This window comes from Grampus griseus (assembly GCF_964374135.1).
Source record: "Grampus griseus genome assembly, chromosome: 7".
Classification (NCBI taxonomy): Eukaryota; Metazoa; Chordata; class Mammalia; order Artiodactyla; family Delphinidae; genus Grampus; species Grampus griseus.
In genome coordinates, this window is record NC_139001.1 from 98,667,299 (window position 1) to 98,675,110 (window position 7,812).

A 7,812-nucleotide genomic window follows, 5' to 3' on the forward strand; every position below is an offset into this window, starting at 1 on the left:
GCTTCCTTCATTCTTTTTCATGGCCTTGTAGTATTCCATTTGTTCCACAATTTATTCAAGTCTCAATTGGTAGACATTTGGGTTATTCACAGTGCTTTGCATTTTTTAAAAAAGGGTCAATGAATAACCTTATACATACATCCTTAGGGTGTTTCTGTAGGATAAAGTCCTAGAAGTAGAACTGGGAGGGATATACATTTGTAATAGACATTTTGCCAAATTGTTTTTCATAGGAATTGCCTTATTTCTTTAACATATAACATGGAATTTTAAAAAAGGATGTGACCTTACCTCACACTATAAAAAAAAAAATTAACTCAAAATGGAACAAAGACCTGAATGTAAGAGCCGAACTACAGAACTCTTGGAAGAACACATGGGTAAATCTTCATGCTGTTATATTTGGCATTGGATTCCTAGATATGATACCAGAAACACAAGCCACAAAAGAAAAAATAGATAAACTGAACTTCATCAAAATTTAAAACTTCTCTGCATCAGAGAAAACTACCCAAAAAGTGAAAAGAAAACCTACCGAATGGGAGACAATATTTGCCAACCACTTATCTGATCAAGATCCATTATCCAGACTACAGAAAGAATAGTTACAATTCAACAACACAAATAACACAATTAAAAAATAAGTAAAGAACTTGCATAGACCTTTCTCTAAAGAAGATATACAAATGGCCAAACAAGCACAGGGAAAGATGCTCAACGTCATCAGTCATCAGGGAAATGCAAATCAAAGCCACAGTAATGCACAATAATTGAATATACTTTATGCCCATGAACTGTACACTGAAAATGGTTCCAATGGTAAATTTTATGTTATGCATATTTTGCCACAATTTAAAAAAATTAAAACATAGACCCTAAAAGCAAAACAAACAAGCAAACAAAAAAAAACCACACACAATGAGATACCAGTTCAAACTACCAGTATGGCTATAATGGAAAATAAAAAGAAAGAAAAACACGTGGTATTGAGAATGTGGAGAAATTGGAACACTTGTACATTGCTGGTCAAAATGTAAAACGGTGCAGCCACTCTAGAAAACAGTCCTCAAGTTACCATTTGACCCAACAATTCTACTTCCAAGCCTATACCCAAGAGAAATGAAAACATATGTCCACACAAAAACTTACACGCAAATATTCATAGTAGTATTATCCATAATAACCAAAAGGTGGAAACAGCCCAAATGTCCATCAACTGCTGAATGGATAAACACAATGTAGTGTATCTATACAATGGAATGTCATTTGGCCATAGAAAGGAAAGAAGTACAGATACACACTGGAACATGGATGAATCTTGAAAACATTGTATGAAGTGAAAGAAGCCAGTCACAAACTACCACATATTATATGATTCCATTTACATGAAATGTCCTGAACAGGCAAACATATAGAGATAAAAAGTAGATTGGTGATTGCTTAGGGCTGGGGTGGTCGGGGGAGTGGGAAGTAACAGCAAAGAGGTGGATGAAAAATTCTGAAATTGACTGTGGTGCTGGTTGCACAACTCTGTGAATTAAATAAAAACCATTGAATTGCGTACTTCAAATGGGTGAATTGGGTGGTATATGAATTATATCTCAAGCTGCTACCAAACAAACGTCATCTAATTACTAAGGAATCTGGTTACCTGATAGTGGTGGGATAGCAAAGGTCAGGTTTTCATGATTATCCTCACTTGAGCCTATTGATCTTGACAGTCATCACCGGTCCAGCACATCCAGGACATTTCCTGCAAATGCTCCATTTGAAGCACTGGGAGCTGAGAGCACCACCTGACATTTGGTAATTTTCAACCAGTAAAAATGTGCTAACCACCACTTTCACCTGATTCGTTATCATTTAACTCTTGGCTTTTCTCCATATTGAAATGAACTATAAAATGAAATAAATGGGGCACTTTTTAGGAAAATAATTCTACAGACTACCCAAAGGTGCTTTAAAACAGTAGTTTTAGGGAATTCCCTGGCGGTCCAGTGGTTAGTACTCCATGCTTTCACTGCCGAGGGCCTGGCTGCACAACGTGGCCAAAAGTTTAAAAAAACAAATAAAAACCCACAGTAGTTTTAGAGACGGGTCAACAAGTTATGTGATTACTGAATCAAGTGAGCAGATAGGGGCAGGGAATGCTTTGAAAGCCATTCATCATTCATCTATGGAATAGCACAATTTATTTATTCTATTGTCAACTAAATCTTTTGACTTACCTCATAAAGAGCTTCTACAAGTCAATAAGTGGAAGGCCAGTAATATACTGGGGAAAGAACATGAAAACACAGTGCATTAAAAAAATGTAAAAATAAGATTTAGATGTGAAAAAGTGTCTCTCCTCCCACAGGAGAAAAATGCAAGTTAAAACTACCCATAGTTCCTCTGTCAGAGTGGCAAATACTAAAAAGCTTACGCATACAGTGGGTTTTCACAGAGAGTAATAAGATCCTTGCATTATTGGTGAAAAAATAAATTGCCACAGTCCCTGGAAGGCAATCAGATAGCATCTAACAAAAAGTACAAAGCCCATATCCTGCGATCCAGAGATTCCCCTTCTAGGAGTGATGCTACGAATGCACTTTTCTTTTTCCTTTGTCTTTTCTCCTCTTCTAATCTCCATTCTATGCCTCAAGTGAAGTCAATAAATGGGTAATAATGCCCTTAAACTCTACAGAATTAATTTCTTTTTGACTGTAGGAACTGGCAGCTCAAAAAAAAAAAAAACCCCAAACACTAGATGCCTTAATAATTAAAGAGAAACCTTAAAAGTTCTTTTTATGAAGGTTCACAGCTATAAAAGTAATAAATGAAGCTCCCAAAATACTGCACTGTAGGTCGGGTTAAGAATCCTATTCAGTAAGAGCTGGCATTGCTGGGCCTAGGAAGCTGAGCCCAATTATCAGCATATGTGCTACCATAGCGTCCCCTGCTGGCCCGATGCAAAACCAAATTTACGTGGTGGGTTTTAGTCAACAGTTTTCTTCAATAGCTGCTCTAAAAACAGGGCGTCTCCTGCGACTTGCTGATTATTACCTCTGCTCTCCTCTAGCTCTCAACTCTTTCTTGCATCAGATAGGCTTGCCTCCTACCTCTCAGTGAAGAGCAAGATCCCTTGAAATCTCACCTCCTAAAGAGATTTGCTCCTTTCACTACTCTTTCCTGGCTGTTTCCTCTTGGGTAGTTCTAGTTCTACCTGTTCTCCTCTTTCAGTGTGTCTGTCTGCCGCTGTACTGGCCACATACCATGTGCCCCCAGGGCACGGCGGCCTCGCACCCACCAACAACCTGCCATCCCCTCACTCACTGCCCCACCTTATCTGCACCTGGCCACTCCCCACTCATTCCTCAATCCAGGGTTTCTTACAAGGAGGTCTGTGGACCATCTACATACTATTCCCAGACTGCTTGCTTAAAATGCAGATTCCTGGGCCCCCGAATCCAACCTTCTAGAATCCTGACGCCTACATTTATAACAAGCAAGTACCCCAGTGAATTCTTATGTGTTCGCACACACACACACACACACGCACACGCAATATAAAAATCATCTTTTTTTTTTTTTTTTTTACCAAACCATACACTCTTATCCAGAAACTTGCCACACCCCCTAACCATTTAAAGAATTAATTGCAAATGACCCATTCTTGGCTTTCAAGCCTTTTGGTAAATTGTTCAAAATATCTACTTCCTGTCCCTTCCTGTAAGTGGATTATATATCCCTACCCTAGTGATGGCAGGTTTGGCCATATGAGGTGCTTTGGCCAATCAATGTGAGAAGTAACACATGCCTCTTTCAAGCAGTCACTGGGAGAACTATTGCAGAGTTCCCTCAGCGAGAACTGATACCCTCCACATAGGGGCTGCTTCTTCAGCCGGGGCCCAGAACAAAGATGCAAGGAGCAGAGCTACAGGCAACGCATAATGGAAACCTGATATAAGTGAAAAATAAGCTTATTGCATTGCTGTGATTTGGAGTCCTTTGTTACTGCTGCTTTGCCTAAGCTGACTGATACGAATACTTTACAGGCTGCTTTCCTAACTCTATTTCCCATTACTCTCTAATACTTATTCCATCTAAACTCCAGCCAAACTGGATGACTTGCTTTTCCTCATTCACAAATTACTCCAATTCTATGCAGCCATTTGTTATCTCCTGCCTACGAACCTACCTCTCAAAATCTGACTTCAATCTTCAAAGTCCATCTCAATTGCCACTTTCTGTGTAAAGCCTTTCCTCATCCCTTGATGGGCCTCCTTTCAACCTTATATAATGGCAACTATTATAACCTGTTTATTTTTTTTGGTTTTTTTTTTGATACTTTTCTTATCATGTCCCCTCAAAACACCATAAGTTCCTTAAAGATTATCTTATTCATAATGTGTTCAATGAAGCTTTGCAAATAGTAGGAATCCACACAAGTATTTGTTTAATTAAATTAGCACTTTCAACTAAAGAACTGCTGTTTAGTATATTTATGATGTTTTTAAAGGTAGACTGTATGAAACACTTAACATACTCATTGAGTAAGCAAAATTAAGATGCAAGTAGAATTATTTCTAATAGCAAACATTACTGCTGAATGAAATATAGGTCAAAGTTTAATGAACTTGTGTGCATGTGTGTGTGTGTGTGTGTGTGTGTGTGTGTGTGTGTGTGTACGTGTGTTATCTGCAAAAATGACCAGGTCTTGACCTTCATCCCTTGCTAAATCCAACAGGTTTTAAACTAAAACTTTATCAAAGAAAAACAATGTATCATAAAGTTAGTATTCCTATGATTACATGCTAAGGGCAATTTTTACATTTATGGCCCAAATTAGCTAATGTATTTTCTTACATTCAGGAAGATGTATTTCCCTGCTTATGATTAAAATTCAACAAATATAATTCCAATTTCAAAACAAATACCCAATAACAAAGTGCTGCCCCTACAAATCCTCGTAACAAATAGAGTCCTATCTCTGGTGATGAGCATCTATCTTCCTTTCCACTCCTCTCCTAGGAGAGGAGGCATTAACCTAATGCCCTCTGAAACATTTTGGCAGTAATTGCAATGGTTCTTCAGGTTTTTCTGAATCTAATTTCGTTTTTTGAATCTAATTTTAAAAGTACAGGAGACAGTGATGGGAACCATGCCGCCTCCCAGCCACGGTGATACGTGTGAAGTGTGGACCTTTCAACACGAACTTTATTAATTCTCATGTTAGGACCCTGGAAGGCGATGGAGGTGGCCGCTAATTGCTCCCTGTGGGTGAAGAGACCTCTGCTGGATCCCCACTTCGAGGGTTATAAGCTGTCCCTCGAGCCGCTGCCCTGTTACCAGCTGGAGCTTGACGCAGGCTTGTCTGGAGCGATGCTCAGTCTATGTCTGATTATTCCTCACCACTGAGATAAGACTTTTCTGTGTACTCTGCCTATGAATTAGGAGTTTTCTCTGGTCTGCCTAGTGGGAACAGTGACAGCTCCTAGCCTTGTCTGTGGCAGAAATAAAACTTCAAGATGATCAGTATACACTGGAACACATGCATGCTTTTGGAATGTATAATTACCTACATTGTGATTCATGGTATCAAGACAGTGTCTACTACGTTCATAACGTTGGAAGAATTATGAATTTAACAGTGATGCTTGGGCTTCCCTGGTGGCGCAGTGGTTAAGAATCTGCCTGCCAATGTAGGGGACACGGGTTCGAGCCCTGGTCTGGGAAGATCCCACGTGCCGCGGAGCAACTAAGCCCGTGAGCCACAACTACTGGGCCTGAGCATCTGGAGCCTGTGCTCTGCAACAAGAGAGGCCACGACAGTGAGAGGCCCGCGCACCGCGAGGAAGAGTGGTCCCCGCTAGCCGCAACTGGAGAAAGCCCTCGCACAGAAACGAAGACCCAACACAGCTAAATAAATAAATAAATAAAACAAAACCCAAAAAACAGTGATGCTGGACACTGCCTTAGGAAAACCACGAGAGGTGTTTTCGACTTCCTACAGATTTGACAGCATATGATAAGCGCCTTTGCACATCCATCCATTTCACATCTTCTACTTGGGTTACCTTGTCAGATGGAACTGGAAGATTGTGTCTCATTCGAACAGGTGAACGTGGAAATAGTGCATCTGAAAAATGGGATATTATGTTTAATGAAGAGCTTGGCAGTCCTTTTATCATAAATCACAGTATCTCATTGCTGAAAGCTGAAGAACATTCGATAACTATGCTGCTTCTTCGAACACAGAAAGAGGAATTGGATATGGAAGGAAGTGGTTTCTATGTTTCCTTGGAGTGGGTCACTATTAATAAGAAAAATAAAGATAATAAAAAATATGAAATTACTAAGCATAATATTCTCTGTGGAAAGTCAGTGCCCCATTATGTCGCTTTTGAGCCCGATGGGAATGGTCTAATGATTGTCTCCTACAAGTCCTTTACATTTGTTCAAGTTGGTCAAGAGCTTGAAGAAAGTAAGGATGAAGACATGTCAGAGATAATCAAAGAACCTCTGTACTACTGGCAACAGACTGAAGATGATTTGATAGTAACAATACCGCTTCCAGAAGACTGTACTAAGGAAGACATTCAAATACAGTTTTTGCCTGATCATGTCAACGTTGTGCTGAAGGGTCAGAGGTTTCTGGAAGGAAATCTCTATTCATCTATGGATCATGAAGAAAGCACTATATGGATAATTAAAGAGAACAATAGCTTGGAGATTTCCTTGATTAAGAAGAATGAAGGACTGACATGGCCAGAACTAGTGGTCGGTGATAAACGGGGAATTTATAAGAGACTCAGCTCAATGTGCTGCAATAGCTGAACGTCTGATGCATTTGACCTCTGATGAACTGAAGCCAAATCCAGATAGACCTCCTTGTAATGCTCAAGAGTTGGTGAGAATAATGTGGTACTTTCTTTGAAGAGAGCTCCAGTTTATGCAGATTTGATGGCAGTACATTTAAAAACTACTCATTTGAGATCTGAGGTTACAGGGCAATCAACTAGCTTGAAAATCCAAGGAAAAACAGGTACCACCAAGGAGAGATTGGATAGGAGAGCTGGTTCATCTGAACATGGGGAGAAGAAAGGATTGCCATATAAGTGGGTGAATCTTGGAAGCAACCAGTACCTTTTCTCTGTCATAGTGGATCCTAAAGAAATGCCCTGCTTCTGTTTGCACCATGATGTTGATGCTCTACACTGGCAACCACACTCCAGCAACCAAGACGATACGTGGGAGCATATCGCAATTTTCAATGCTTTAGGCTACGTCCAAGTATGAAAGAGACCCCAAAATTTTTTTGCCTGTGCTCCAAATTATTCTTATGCAGCCCTTTGCGAGTGCCTTCAACCAGTTTTCATCTATCGTCAGCCCACACCCATGTCCACTGTACTTTACAATAATAGGAAGGAAGGCAGGCAAGTAGGGCAGGTTGCTAAGCAGCAAGTAGCAAGCCTAGAAACCAGTGATCCTATTTTAGGCTTTCAAGCAACAAATGAGAGATTATTTGTTCTCACTACCAAAAAGCTCTTTTTAATAAAGGTAAATACAGAGAATTAATTACTCCAACATGTTGGCTTCTCTGTACTGGAAAAGTATTCAGTGGTAGCTGGAAGGCTAGGCAGTTGTGCTGTAACCTGTTAAGTTTTATTGTGTTAAAATTATCTTGTATGAATTTATTTCTTAAAGGATATGGGAAATATATTCGAGACTATGAGTCTATAAAAGCTATGGAATGAAGCTGCAAATTTAGAGAAAATTAGCTTCTGTAAAAAATGTAAAGATAGTATTAGCAAGTATAATTTTTTAAAA

General features: G+C 39.5%; 1 pseudogene across 1 annotated transcript; it reads left to right on the forward strand.

Moving 5' to 3' along the window:
• The first annotated feature begins 5,232 nt into the window (after window positions 1-5,232).
• Window positions 5,233-7,560, forward strand: LOC309825389 (nudC domain-containing protein 1-like; annotated as a pseudogene). The gene is made up of 3 exons: window positions 5,233-5,350; window positions 5,481-5,660; window positions 5,941-7,560. The product of its transcript is annotated as a nudC domain-containing protein 1-like (transcript).
• The last annotated feature ends 252 nt before the right edge of the window (window positions 7,561-7,812 follow it).